General features: G+C 44.7%; 1 protein-coding gene across 1 annotated transcript in view; it reads left to right on the top strand.

Annotated features, from left to right (window-relative positions):
• The window catches only part of RAD51C (RAD51 paralog C), a 417313-nt gene that overhangs the window by 375934 nt on the left and 26769 nt on the right, over window positions 1-14610 (top strand). The gene's annotated exons all lie outside the window — the stretch shown is intronic.

The following is a 14610-nucleotide window of genomic DNA, read 5'->3' on the forward strand; positions in this document are numbered from 1 at the left end:
CTACCTGTGCTGTGTGTGCTGGTCAAATAGGAAATGGCAGTTAGGTGCCCATGGCACAAATACACCCAAAATGAGGGATCAGTATGGCTACGTGATCAATACCCTTCAATCCCTAACCAAGTGCAACTCCTGTCAACTGCTCATGTCCATAAAACCCAATAAACATCAGGCACTGTTACATACATTATGAAGTACACAGCAGTAATCTCATACCCATGCTACCCATTCCAGGGACTACCCTGGCGCCTTTGTCACAATAGCTGCAATGCCACCATGCAACATCTCAGGTGTCATAATGCTTAGACAACTGCATTGAGGGGGAGGACATATGTGTGTAGCTAGGAAAACATACCTGCATAGTCATAAGAGGAAATGGAACTCTGCCATGGCCCATCAGTGCAATGCAATGTAGCACACTTACGCAAACATCAACATGGGAAAATACCAATGGTGACACCTGTATTGTTTCATGGAAATGCAATACATGGTATGGTGCCACGTCTCGGCACCTTATAGGTGTATGTGAAAAATGATAGACTGGGAAAGGGCCACATTTTATGTGTGGTGCATGTGGCATCAGCACACCAACAAGCATTGCAAGGCCTCACTATGCTAATGGAAGCAGAGGGAGGGTTCATTAGGACAAGAAGGTAGCAAGCCACAAATTGGACAGAAACCACACCTAAAAGATGTGACGCAGACAAATCCCCAAACTGCCCACACTACATGTGACATGCAGGTGAGGCATAGGCCTGAGAGACGGCAAACATTAATGACAGGAACAATGCATTGGAACCAAGATTACAATGTACCACCAATAGGAAGTCAGTGACGTCACATTACAACTGCCACAACACAGACACACTAATTGTACAATATCTCATTACGGAGGACAATGGCTCTCCTGTCCTGGACTACCCTGTGACATGGATGACCAGCTGACAACCATCAGCCAGGCAACCCTCCAAGATGTCCCGGGAACCCTCCAGACACCACCTCCAGTCGCAAGGAGGAGAACCCATGTAGCAGCCATACCAGAGGACCCACCCATGACTCCACTTGTCGGTGGGGATGCAAACTATGGCAGCCAGCCTTGAGGGGATGCGCAAGTCCATGATGACATCCGCAGAACAGTCAGCAGCCATACAACTCACCCAATCACAACTGCAAGGAGTCCAACAGTGTGTGAGGGACCTCACCACTGATGTGAAGGAGTTACAACAACACCTGCCCTCCCAATCTTGGAGCTGGATGCATGACAACAAGCTGGACTGCCTCAGGGCAGACATGGCTGCCTACCACAGGGATGTTGCTGCCATACTCAATAATCAGCAGCTCCTCCTTGCAGCAGTTATGCCATATCTAGTTACAGAGATGGGAGCTGCTACAAATTTGGAGTCCACTTCTCCAACCACTGAAGTGTGTGTTGCCCCCTCAAACCCACCACCATCGAGGGCAGAGGAGATGACACACACATCAGAGAATGAAGATGTGGAACAGATCACCTTCACCCGTAGGAGTACCCGGTAGCACCAGCCCATGCCACATGGGCACTGTTTCTCCTTTGTCCTGTGCTTGACAACATGCCAGTGTTGTCACAGTTGGTGACATGCACTTTTCACCCACACACTGTTAACCTTACCATTATGGACTGAAATTGTCTCTCACTACCCTATTGGCAATTCATTTTCCTCTGCACCGAATGACACTTCATCTCAGCATGTCCAATGACATGTCCCTCAACCTTGCACTTTTGTTGCGTTGCAATAGAATGCTTTACACTAATGGGCTCACAAACCTGGACTATGTAAATATTGCACTACTGCACTTTAAATTAAACAGCACCTACACAACCACCTTGTCTCTGTATAATGTGACACATCTACTTTGCTGGAGATTTGTGATGCATGTAACATGTCAGTGGTCACAGAGTGTCAATACCAGAGTGCAGAAATAATATGGGGCAGATATTTATGCACAAGAGTCAGGATTGTAAATCATCTGTGTTGCCTGTTTCTCATTTCTGAAGTAAAAGCAGCACAAACTTACAAAATATCATTGTAATTTGTAAGATTGTGCTGCTGTTGGGTTAAAAAAATGAGGCAAATGCAGTGTAAAAATAATATATTTCAGGCCCAAGGTATCTACAAGAGGAAACTCAATGAAGGCCACATCCCCTACAAGACAATCATTGTGTATGTGACAACATACAGCAGGAATGGCTGCAGAAGAGTTTTTGGTCAATAACGTCAGCTGGGAGTACAATTAAAACCCATAGGTGTGAATTTTGTATACTTGACCTCATCAGAAATTTACACCATTCAGTTTATCAGGGTTCACATGAACACTAGGCTGCAGGCAGACGTCCCACAGTACCCAAGATTCCAACACAGGACCCAAACGATGACAGCTTTAAAATCAAACCTACCTGTCCAATACATGGGAACCATAGTCACCTTGAGTGGTGGGTACGATGGATGGCAGATGCATGGAGGTTTAGCTTTGTTGTAGCTGCCAATGTGACAGCTCAGTTGGAAGTGGGAATTAACATGTCAAGAGTGGGATGTGGATGCAGGATGGAATACATAGGCTAACAGAAAGTTGGCACTGTACACTCATGCAAAGACCCAGATCCCCAATCATATGACACATGCCGTAAAGGAGTACCTACAACTTTAATAACTATGTATAAAAGAGAACTTAAAACTGTCACACACCTATACTAACCTAACCTATCCTAACTATACATTACCCACAACTGGCCCTAACTACCCTATGCTAAACTTACTTACCACATTTGACTAAACACTCTAAACATTTACCCCCCCACCCCACTTATATGATGGGACACATGTAGGCCAACATATACTAACCTAAATAGATGCTAACTAGTACTAAGCAAATATATATATTTTTTTCATTTTTAATTTTTTTTAATTTATTTATTATAATACACAAAATCCCCAACATCAACCCCCACCCACTAACATGTAATAATATAAACTCTCCCACCCCAACCTACTTCTCCTACCTAAACTACTAGCCTACTCTAACGTATCACTAAACCCACCAATAAACAGGATAAGGAGAGAGGGAACGGAATTAGGGGTGAGGAATGCAGGAGTTCAGAGGTTTGCCAGCTTCAGAGTTTTTTTTAATAGATTTTAGCCTCTGGCTATTCCTATCCACGTCCCGCTGGAGACTGTTATTCTTCCTTAGAACCTTTCTCACGTCCCTCTGTAGCTGCCTGATTGCAGCCATGTCCAAAGCAACTGCTATGGTGGTCTGTGTCCCTGATGTTGTCGCTCATGCAGGTGCCGTGGTCGGGGGTGCTGGAATTGAAGGTGCAGCAGGTAGTGTGGCTGTAGCTCCAGAGGTTGAGGGTGCAGCAGGAGGGGCTGATGTACTCGTGGCCACTGTGCCACTGGCTGCACTCGTGGTCGTGGCGACACCTGTTGTGGCCAATGCCGGACCCCTTGGCTGAAAGCCAGCCATACTCCTGTGGCTCTCTCCCTACGATAGCATCTTGCCATCATTCTGAACCCAGACTCCACATCCAAGATATGCCTGTATCTCACTGCCCGCCTCTGGAACTCCCTTATCTCAGCGGCATTCATGTTGGCAGCTGTAAAAATGAGACAGGCAACCATTAGTGTTATCATTGTGTGGTGCATGTACAGATGATAATCTAATACTCTCCCTCAAATTGCACATGCAGTCCAAATCACAGTACAGATGATACATTGTCCCTGAGGAATGACATGGCAACGCGGCCTAAACATCAAGGCCCGTATTTATACTTTTTGACGCTAAACTGCGCTAACGCAGTTTAGCGTCAAAAAGTTTTGCGCCGGCTAACGCCATGCGGGCGCCGTATTTATTGAATGGCGTTAGCCGGCGCAAGCAGACCGGCGCTGCCTGGTGTGCGTGGAAAAAAACCACGTACACCAGGCAGCGCCGGCATTGGGAAAAATGGCGCTAGGGCGTCTTAAAAATGGTGCAAGTCAGGTTGACGCAAAAAATCGCCTCCACCCGATTTGCGCCATTTTTAACGACGCCCAGACGCCATTTACATGACTCCTGTCTTAGTAAAGACAGGAGTCATGCCCCCTTGCCCAATGGCCATGCCCAGGGGACTTATGTCCCCTGGGCATGGTCATTGGGCATTGAGGCATGTAGGGGGTCACAAATCAGGCCCCCCTATGCCAAAAAAAAAGATAAAAAAAAAAAAAATTATACTTACCTGAACTTACCTGAATGTCCCTGGGGTGGGTCCCTCCATCCTTGGGTGTCCTCCTGGGGTGGGCAAGGGTGGCAGGGGGGGTCCCTGGGGGCATGGGAGGGCAGCTGTGGGCTCATTTTGAGCCCACAGGTCCCTTAACGCCTGCCCTGACCCAGGCGCTAAAATCCGGCGCAAATGCAGGGTTTTTTGGCCCTCCCACTCCCGGGCGTGATTTTTGCCTGGGAGTATAAATACGACGCATTTGCGGCGCAGTCATTTTTTTAGACGGGAACGCCTACCTTGCATCTCATTAACGCAAGGAAGGCGTTCACGCAAAAAAATGACGCTCTTTCCTCATACTTTGGCGCTAGACGCGTCTAACGCCAAAGTATAAATATGGCGTTAGTTTTGCGCCGAATTTGCGTCGAAAAAAACGACGCTAATTCAGCGCAAACAGAGTATAAATATGCCCCCAAGTATTTAACAGCACAGCAAAGCACAACAAGGTGTGTACCAAATAAACCGATCTGTGCATTTATGTAGTGCAATACAAATACAGCAAGTACTTAACATGGGCCAGATCGACTAATCCCTACCATCTGGATCAACTTCAAGACCTGTGATTTATCTGTATATGTAATTGGCAGGGTGGTATGCAGTTGCTAATCATAAGGGGTCAGTGTTGTTTGGGGCATATGCATGCTTAAATTAGATGTGTCATCTTTACTGTTACCATCACACCTACCTACATATATGTTCTCCCCCACCCCTGTGCCTCAGGGAAGATGGGCATGCAATACATTATCACAACCGTCAAGGACAACCACAAAGCCATGTCCAGCTGCACATGGATTTAGTGAGTGGAACACATGTGAGGAGGCCTGCCATATAGGAGTGAGGGATCCATTGGTCAATCACATCTACATTCATGTTTCCATTTGTGGACAAGCATCAACATCTGATCTGCCAACACATTTCTAAAATCACCCACATTGATGCAAGCACACATCTGGCCTTGACCTGTATGCACGCCTATAACATACCACATTAGTGCCACGTAAATGGAGTACAACATTTGGAGCTAGATGCTGGGGGACAGTCACCCATACAGTCCTACATGTACATTTCAATACAGGGATGCGCAATTTTGTGCGGAAAAGTGATGCATCACTGTCTTGTGTAAATGAGGATAAGTCTTGCTGTCAATATTCTGACACTGGACCACCTCCAAATCAAATGTTGGCCTACTTGTGGCTACTAATCACCTTGTCCACATGCTTGCTGCCTATTGTGCAGCACAAGACACCCAAGATATGACTATCTGCCTGTGAATGTCCAACCCTTGCATGGAACACCATGTCAGCCTCCAGTCAAGTCATATATCCGATCACGTGCCAGGTCATCATATCTTGCAATGAGTCCAACACACAAGAGTCAGTCACACAACAGCTGCAATCACTAACCAGGACCGACATTTTCACACTTACTGGCTACGTCTGGGTCCTCAAATGGAGCCACTTCCCTGATAGTATAGGGGGCCAGTCCACATGTAAGACATGGAAAAGAGATATATGCTCAATGTCTGATCACTATACAAACGTGTGGACAACTTATCACAGTGTGTGACATTTTATATAAGCGAGCTGCCGATCCTGCATGTAGACACTCCAATGGACATACCACTGCAGACTTACATTGACAATGACACTCCAGTGAGTGATAGACACACATATGCACACATGCACTGTGCCTAACAATTATGTGGTGCTAAACCTGACTACAAAGTTTTGTGGCTAATCCATTTCATATGGTACTCCATGTCATGATTTGTAATTGGGTGACGATTGCAATGGCACTTCCCTGGTGCACTGCAATGCAAGTGACTCGGGTATTGTGGCTTGTGCGTCAAGGGACAATGATTAACTGTGTGATGGACATGTGGGTCAATTCTCAGTCAGCAATTATTGTGCATTCAGCGGTCTAAACAGATGTGGCACAGTTGTATGTAGATAACAACTGCCCTATTGGCAGTATCCCCTAAGCCGTAAATGCCCCCTATGCCAACATGATGGCAGGGATCATGTGTGTGTAATGATGACAATGTAGCGCTAAACATGGATAGCCCACTTTGCTGTCCCAAAACTATTAAATATGGTATGCGGACAGTGTCTAAGCTGATCATCATTGACAGAATGCATGGGCACAGGTGTATTCATTGCACCTGAAATGTGTGACTCAGGGCCATGTGTACCTATATCAGGTTTTGTGAGTCACACATTGCGAGACTTAGCAACTAGCAATTAGCAAGTATGATGATCTGAGGTAGAACACTCGAAATGACACTGTTTTCAATTCAGAAATGGGGTAGCAAATGACCTACCTCTTGCATAATGATGAGATAGGTCTCATTTTGCAAACCCCTTGGGAATAGTGGCACTCAGAGGGATGCTGGCCTGCTGGGCTTAGCAGACCACCATGTCTGTGACTGCTTTCTTATTGGGATGTAAATATTCGTTTAATTGCAGCCTTATTTCAGCAGGGGTAAACAGAATGTATTTCAAAAACCCATTTTATGACTGAAAAATATTTTTGGAAGCAGTCAGTGGTCCGTGGCACAACTTCCTGCTCAAAATAAATTTTTGGCCATGCATTCAAAAAGAGGAAGGGATCCCATGGGGACCTCTCCCCTTTTGCAAATGGGTTAGCACCAACTTGAAACAAATGGTAACTGCAATTGCTTAGTGCCAGCATTTGTTCCCAAGAAAAAAACAATTAGCTGCCTGCCACTCGATAATAGGATAGGAAGGCCTATTCCTAAACGCCACTAGAAAACCCTGTTTTGTGATTTTGCAATGTGATAGCAGAATGACAAAATTTGGGTTGTGCATTTGAATGAATATTTGTCCTGATGTAAACACAAAAATTCAGAAAACTAGGCCGTTTGTGAAAGTTATAAATAGCTTGGTACATATGGCCCTGAATAATAGTCGGACATGACTCAACAAAACCCTTTAACATGTATAAACATGTGTAATACATCTCAGTACTCGTACACTAACAGTTTGTTTAACTTGCATTCCACATGGCCACAAACATTGCATGGAGCACGTCAAGACACCTGCTACTGTCAATCAGGAGCATTCTACTGTACACATTTGTCAATGTGATAATCACCAACAGGGCCACCGATCACCACACCCAGGTGGTCCAGCAGTCCTGTTCTCGTGCCACCAGGTCAGCCCAGTGATGCTTCAGCTGGTGCTCATTCCGGGAGGTGTTGAAGACATGTTTCAGGTGGTAGAGCAACTTCACCCAACGCAGCCGCCTTGCCTCCGTGTGATACCCCTGTATCACACTGCCCCCGCCTCCAGCATCATTGGAATAAAGTGGCACACCAGCCACACTAATTCACCAAGCCCCTCCTCACCCTTGCGGCTCAGCCTCGCCCTTCCCGACATGGTATGGTACAGTATTTAAACAAGAAAAGGGAAAAATAAAGTGAAAAAAATAAGAAAAAAGGAAACTTACAAACCCTAATTACAGACCCCAACTAACCCAACTAATCTAACCCCCAAACGGACACCTTACAATACAAATACAATAAAATACACAAAAACACTTACACAGGTACAATATACAAATAGGATACACCAAAAGACAAAAGATAGACACCACAAGATACAATATACACAGTCCAAACGAGAGCAACATCAACACACAGCCACACAGTCAAGAAAAATCACAGATTGCAAAATGAAAGTGAAAGTACATCCACTGTACCATGTCTTGTAAACAGGATTTCCTATTACATCACTTCCTGTCCCCTTTGCGCCCTGTTTTCCGTCTTGTGTGTAATTTTTGACGCATACGTAGTTTGCGTGAATATATTTGACGCATAACCTACATGTGCAGCAAAATACCACGCATTACCGGGAAACTATTATTTTCATGGCTATCCGCATGCGTGGGGTGCACTGGTGGAATTAACGCTAGGGACCCATTGATGTTTAGTGTGCATTTGCATGTTTTTGCGATGCATTTGCGTCAAAATATCTGACTCAAACTGTGTTTGCGGGATTTTTAATAATTTAACATGTATGCAGCCTGTATCTAGACTAAGATAGGATGGTATGGCCTGCAGTGTGTGTTGTAGAGTTTGGCCACATGTGGTAGACCATACAACTGCGGCCCACATTTATACTATCTTTGCGCAGGATTTCCTTTTTTTTGTGACGCAAAGGAAGCACAAAGGTAGGAAATTTTAATGGAATTTGTAAGTTTGCACTGATTTTGCGTCAATAAATGATGCCAAGGTTGCGCTACAAAAGTATAAATCATGGCCTGTGTGTTTTCTTGTGAATTGAGTGTTACAACGATATGTGTACTTCTGATGGAATGGCATGCAATATATTTGGCGTAATGGTCATGCATGAATGTGTTACAAATGTGTATCAACATCAGATGGCAATCAATGATGTACAATGATGTGTTTGTAATATGTGTCGACTCATTTGATGTGTGTAGTTGTTTGACTTTGGGGACATTACATTTCCCACGACAAACAATACACAGGGATGCTTGAGGATGGCTGATGAGGGCTATGCCGGATATGTTATCCCTCACATGTCATTAATTGTTGCCTACCACTTCATGGTAACTTAACTACCCATATGTCGGGCATTTGTACATGTTTGGTAGGTACAGTGTTTGCGACACTGTTCCTCAATTCCAATCATAAAATTGTTGTGTACAAGTCAGTTTGACTAATGTAAATTATCTGTGTTCCTCCTGTGGCTGTGGTGGACCTGCAGCCCTGGCTGCATGTGTTCACATATTTTCAGAGGTGCATTGCACAAAAGTGTCCAGTTCAAGTGTTTGGGCATGTGCACCCTGTGTCAGTATTAGGCTCCATGGTGTTACGGTTTTGTGCAGGTCTAGTCAGGAGTCTGTTGGGGCAACTCTTGAGTTCACAGAGTATCTTGCAAGGCAGATTTGTCCTAAAGCAGAAGATAAGCTAAAGGTATACAAGGGGATAGGGCAGCTATTGTACGGCAGATAATACAGAAGAGTGAATACAGAGCAACCTTAGTGGGGACAAATATTTAACGGGTCAGTAATGGACAAACATGCAGGGCTCATCACTATGTTTGTACACAGGGTAGGGCTCAGAACTTCCCACAGCAATAGTGACCGGACCACCAGTGCCTCTGTGCAGATTTATCTCACAGCTAGTCACCACGCAAGCCCCATCGAAAGGTGGCAGCAGAAGAGAATATGTGTCATCGACCGTCAGGGCACAAACATGGATTGTCCTTACATACCCAAGACTAGCCCTTGTTTGTCGGCCAGGAGACACAGTAACAAATCCTGGAATACAGCCATAGCACACTGTCACTGTTAGGCACTAATGAATATGTGCAAAACTAGACAAAGGATGGGGCTGGGTTAGCCTCCTGGAAACCAGGTGCCAGAACACATACAAATGAAAAAAATGTATACAGTTGAGGACTGATAGTACACTTACCAGAGACGATACCCCAAGAGGAAACGGAGGGCAAGGGAACCAGCAGTCGTCCCACCACATTGTCATGATAGTGTGCCTAACATTCCTACCTACAGTCCTAAGTTTCTACATGAGAGCAGGTAGCAGTGGTCGCCCTAACCTGCCCTTCTGGTCCCGGGAAGGAAGTCCAACGCCCCACACCTGTGCAGAGGTACATAGATGAAGAGGAACCAGTGGGTTTCAGCAGAAACTGCGACGGTGTGCAGCATGAGATGGTAAACTGGCTGGAATGTCCCCTCTAGAATGATGTGGGCAGTGTGATGTTTTGTAATAGCATATCTGTTATTCTAAGAACTGCCCTGATATGACAACACATATTTTTCTGTGTAGGGTAGTCAATGTTCTCCTTGGACTGGCAGTACCCAGTAAACATTTTGTACAGCCTTGGGTCAAGCACAGGATGAAAATGTTGTGCAAAAAAATTTATAACGGATTCTGCAAGGAAGGACAACTAATAAAAGGAATAAACACATCTACACTAAAATGAAGCTTTGCTAAAATAAAAAAAGGAATACATTCAAAATGTAGCTAGGTAAAAGGGCACAGGGCCCGGGCCCATAGCTAAATAATATGCATGTGGAAAATGCTAAATTAACTTCACGACAGAGGCAACTGAGTGTATAGTAGTTCTCCACACTGCCAATAATAGTCCATTAGGCTGGAGATGCCCCCTGCATGTTGGTGTTTTCTATTGTGGTACTGAAGTTGATATTTTTCCCTACATTGATGGTGCCGTTCCCCTTGAAACATAAACAGATATTAGGCTCATGACTGTCCGGAGGCTTACTGCACTATCCATCCAAGTATATCGCACAACATTATCGTTCCATATAAGCGCGCACTTCCCTATTGCATCCTGACTAATATCAGTGTCATTCCATAGAGACATGGCCCAACAGGAAAATTCAATATCATAATGCCATTGGCCATGAGCGTAAACTGATCCAGTAACTTTGGCTCCTGGTCCCTGGACACAATCCGGGGGAATGGGTTTACTAAGTAATTATTGCACTCGGTGGTCAGGTGTGCAGCCTCTAAAAAGCCTGTAGTATTATGATAACCTATTTTCTGCATCCATGCTATTTTGCCCTTAAAATCCTGCCTATCTGTGAGGATATGTATTATTTCTACTATGGAGTCATACATTGAGGCATTAACTCTAAAATATGCTACCCTGATATGGCGGCTGCATTTGGGCCTTAATCCTCCAGATGTAGAGATGTAGGAGATATAAAGCTATATCCGGGGGTATTTCTTTAGTTGAGTGTAATCTATCTGACTCTGTGGTGTGGGTTATCAATGAACAAATAAAGCATGATTCATTGGTGCTTTCTAATCCCATTCATGACGTATTTTGATTACATGTTATTTAACAAGCTAGCATGAATATTATGGGACGCATTGCTATGTATAGACATTTCTTTTTGCAGGTGTGTGACAAAGTGATCACAGCTTAAGCATGCATCACTATAGAAATGCAATGAAGAAAATAACAACAAAAAAAAGACAAAAAATAGAAACACAAATACAGAACTTCCAATTTGCACAATTGAAAAATTATTCCAAAGCAGAGTTGGAGGTCAGGGGAGAGGAAGTTTTACAGTTCCAATCATCTTCCCCCCCCCTCTTTTCCGTTTTCTGTCACTGATAATGCTTGGTGTGAAGCGGGGTCCATCTAAACATCCGATAGGTGGATCCATGGCTTACTGCCGTCGACCTTGGTTGCAGTGGGAGTAACCATTGTTACAGAGAGGGGCTGTCAAACTTGAGATTCTTCCATTTCCAAACAGTTTTTATGAACACTCGATCTCCTATTTGCATGACTCAGCTGTGGCGTGCTATTCCTTTCCTCTGATTACCTGTTTAGAAACGAACTTTGCAGCCTTCGTTAATTCAGAGAGATAAACATGCATTTCTTTCTTCAGAATTTCAGCTGTACTATCCACCTGCACCTTATATCTAGTGGCAGGTATTTGCGTGTTCATGAGCCTTCCTGGCACTATCTGATGGGAAATCAAGAGGTAGTTGGAACTGAGTGTGTTCCTAAAAGAAAATAGTGCTAGGGGTAAACGATACAACCATTTTTTGTGCAGTGTGGCACATAATGTGCTTATCTTATTTTTATGCAAGCCATTAACCCCTTCGCTGCCAGGCCTTTTCCCCCTCCTGTGCCAGGCCCTTTTTTGCCTATTTGGGGCAGTTCGCGCTTAGGCCCTCATAACTTTTTGTCCACATAAGCTAACCAAGCCAAATTTGCGTCCTTTTTTTCCAACATCCTAGGGATTCTAAAGGTACCCAGACTTTGTGGGTTCCCCTGAAGGAGGCCAAGAAATTGGCCAAAATACAGTGAAAATTTCGTTTTTTTCAAAAAAATTGGAAAAAGGGGCTGCAGAAGAAGGCTTGTGGTTTTTCCCCTGAAAATGGCATCAACAAAGGGTCTGCGGTGCTAAACTCAGCAGCTTCCCAGCTTTCAGGAACAGGCAGACTTGAATCCGAAAACCCAATTTTGCAACACAATTTTGGCATTTTACTGGGGCATAGCCCATTTGTGCAATTTTTTGTGCTTTCAGCCTCCTTCCAGTCAGTGACAGGAATGGTCATGAAACCAATGCTGGATCCCAGAAACCTAAACATTTCTGAAAAGTAGACAAAATTCTGAATTCAGCAAGGGGTCATTTGTGTAGATCCTACAAGGGTTTCCTACAGAAAATAACAGCTGAAAAAGAAAAATATTGAAATTGAGGTGAAAAAACCATCAATTTTTCTCTACGTTTTACTCTGTAACTTTTCCCTGCAATGTCAGATTATCGAAAGCAATATACCGTTACGTCTGCTGGACTCCTCTGGTTGCGGGGATATATAGGGTTTGTAGGTTCATCAAGAACCCGAGGAACCCAGAGCCAATAAATGAGCTGCACCCTGCAGTGCGTTTTCATTCTATACCGGGTATACAGCAATTCATTTGCTGAAATATAAGGAGTAAAAAATTGCTATCAAGAAAACCTTTGCATTTCCAAAAAGGGCACAAGATAAGGTGTTGAGGAGCAGTGGTTATTTGCACATCTCTGAATTCCGGGGTGACCATAGTAGCACGTGAATTACAGGGAATTTCTCAAATAGATGTCTTTTTTACACACACTCCTATATTTGGAAGGAAAAAATGTAGAGAAAGACAAGGGGCAATAGTACTTGTTTTGCTAATCTATGTTCCCCCAAGTCTCCCGATAAAAATGGTACCTCACTTGTGTGGGTAGGCCTAGCACCCGCGACAGGATATGCCCCAAAACACAACGTGGACACATCACAGAAAACAGAGCTGTTTTTAGCAAAGTGACTACCTGTAGATTTTGGCCTCTAGCTCAGCCGCCACCTAGGGAAACCTACCAAACCTGTGCATTTCTGAAAACTAGAGACCTAGGGGAATCCAAGGAGGGGTGACTTGTGTGGCTCGGACCAGGTTCTGTTACCCAGAATCCTTTGCAAACCTCAAAATTTGGCTAAAAAAACACATGTTCCTCACATTTCTGTGGCAGAAAGTTCTGGAATCTGAGAGGAGCCACAAATTTCCTTCCACCCAGCGTTCCCCCACGTCTCCCGATAAAAATGATACCTCACTTGTGTGGGTAGGCCTAGCACCCGCGACAGGATATGCCCCAAAACACAACGTGGACACATCACAGAAAACAGAGCTGTTTTTAGCAAAGTGACTACCTGTATATTTTGGCCTCTAGCTCAGCCGCCACCTAGGGAAACCTACCAAACCTGTACATTTCTGAAAACTAGAGACCTAGGGGAATCCAAGGAGGGGTGACTTGTGTGGCTCGGACCAGGTTCTGTTACCCAGAATCCTTTGCAAACCTCAAAATTTGGCTAAAAAAACACATGTTCCTCACATTTCTGTGGCAGAAAGTTCTGGAATCTGAGAGGAGCCACAAATTTCCTTCCACCCAGCATTCCCCCACGTCTCCCGATAAAAATGATACCTCACTTGTGGGGGTAGGCCTAGCGCCCGCGACAGGATATGCCCCAAAACACAACGTGGACATATCACAGAAAACAGAGCTGTTTTTAGCAAAGTGACTACCTGTAGATTTTGGCCTCTAGCTCAGCCGCCACCTAGGGAAACCTACCAAACCTGTGCATTTCTGAAAACTAGAGACCTAGTGGAATCCAAGGAGGGGTGACTTGCGGGGCTCGGACCAGGTTCTGTTACCCAGAATCCTTTGCAAACCTCAAAATTTGGCTAAAAAAACACATGTTCCTCACATTTCTGTGGCAGAAAGTTCTGGAATCTGAGAGGAGCCACAAATTTCCTTCCACCCAGCGTTCCCCCATGTCTCCCGATAAAAATGATACCTCACTTGTGTGGGTAGGCCTAGCGCCCGCGACAGGATATGCCCCAAAACACAACGTGGACATATCACAGAAAACAGAGCTGTTTTTAGCAAAGTGACTACCTGTAGATTTTGGCCTCTAGCTCAGCCGCCACCTAGGGAAACCTACCAAACCTGTGCATTTCTGAAAACTAGAGACCTAGGGGAATCCAAGGAGGGGTGACTTGCGGGGCTCAGACCAGGTTCTGTTACCCAGAATCCTTTGCAAATCTCAAAATTTGGCTAAAAAAACACATGTTCCTCACATTTCTGTGGCAGAAAGTTCTGGAATCTGAGAGGAGCCACAAATTTCCTTCCACCCAGCGTTCCCCCACGTCTCCCGATAAAAATGATACCTCACTTGTGTGGGTAGGCCTAGCGCCCGCGACAGGATATGCCCCAAAACACAACGTGGACATATCACAGAAAACAGAGCTGTTTTTAGCAAAGTG

Source organism: Pleurodeles waltl, chromosome 3_1 (genome assembly GCF_031143425.1).
Source record: "Pleurodeles waltl isolate 20211129_DDA chromosome 3_1, aPleWal1.hap1.20221129, whole genome shotgun sequence".
NCBI lineage: Eukaryota > Metazoa > Chordata > Amphibia > Caudata > Salamandridae > Pleurodeles > Pleurodeles waltl.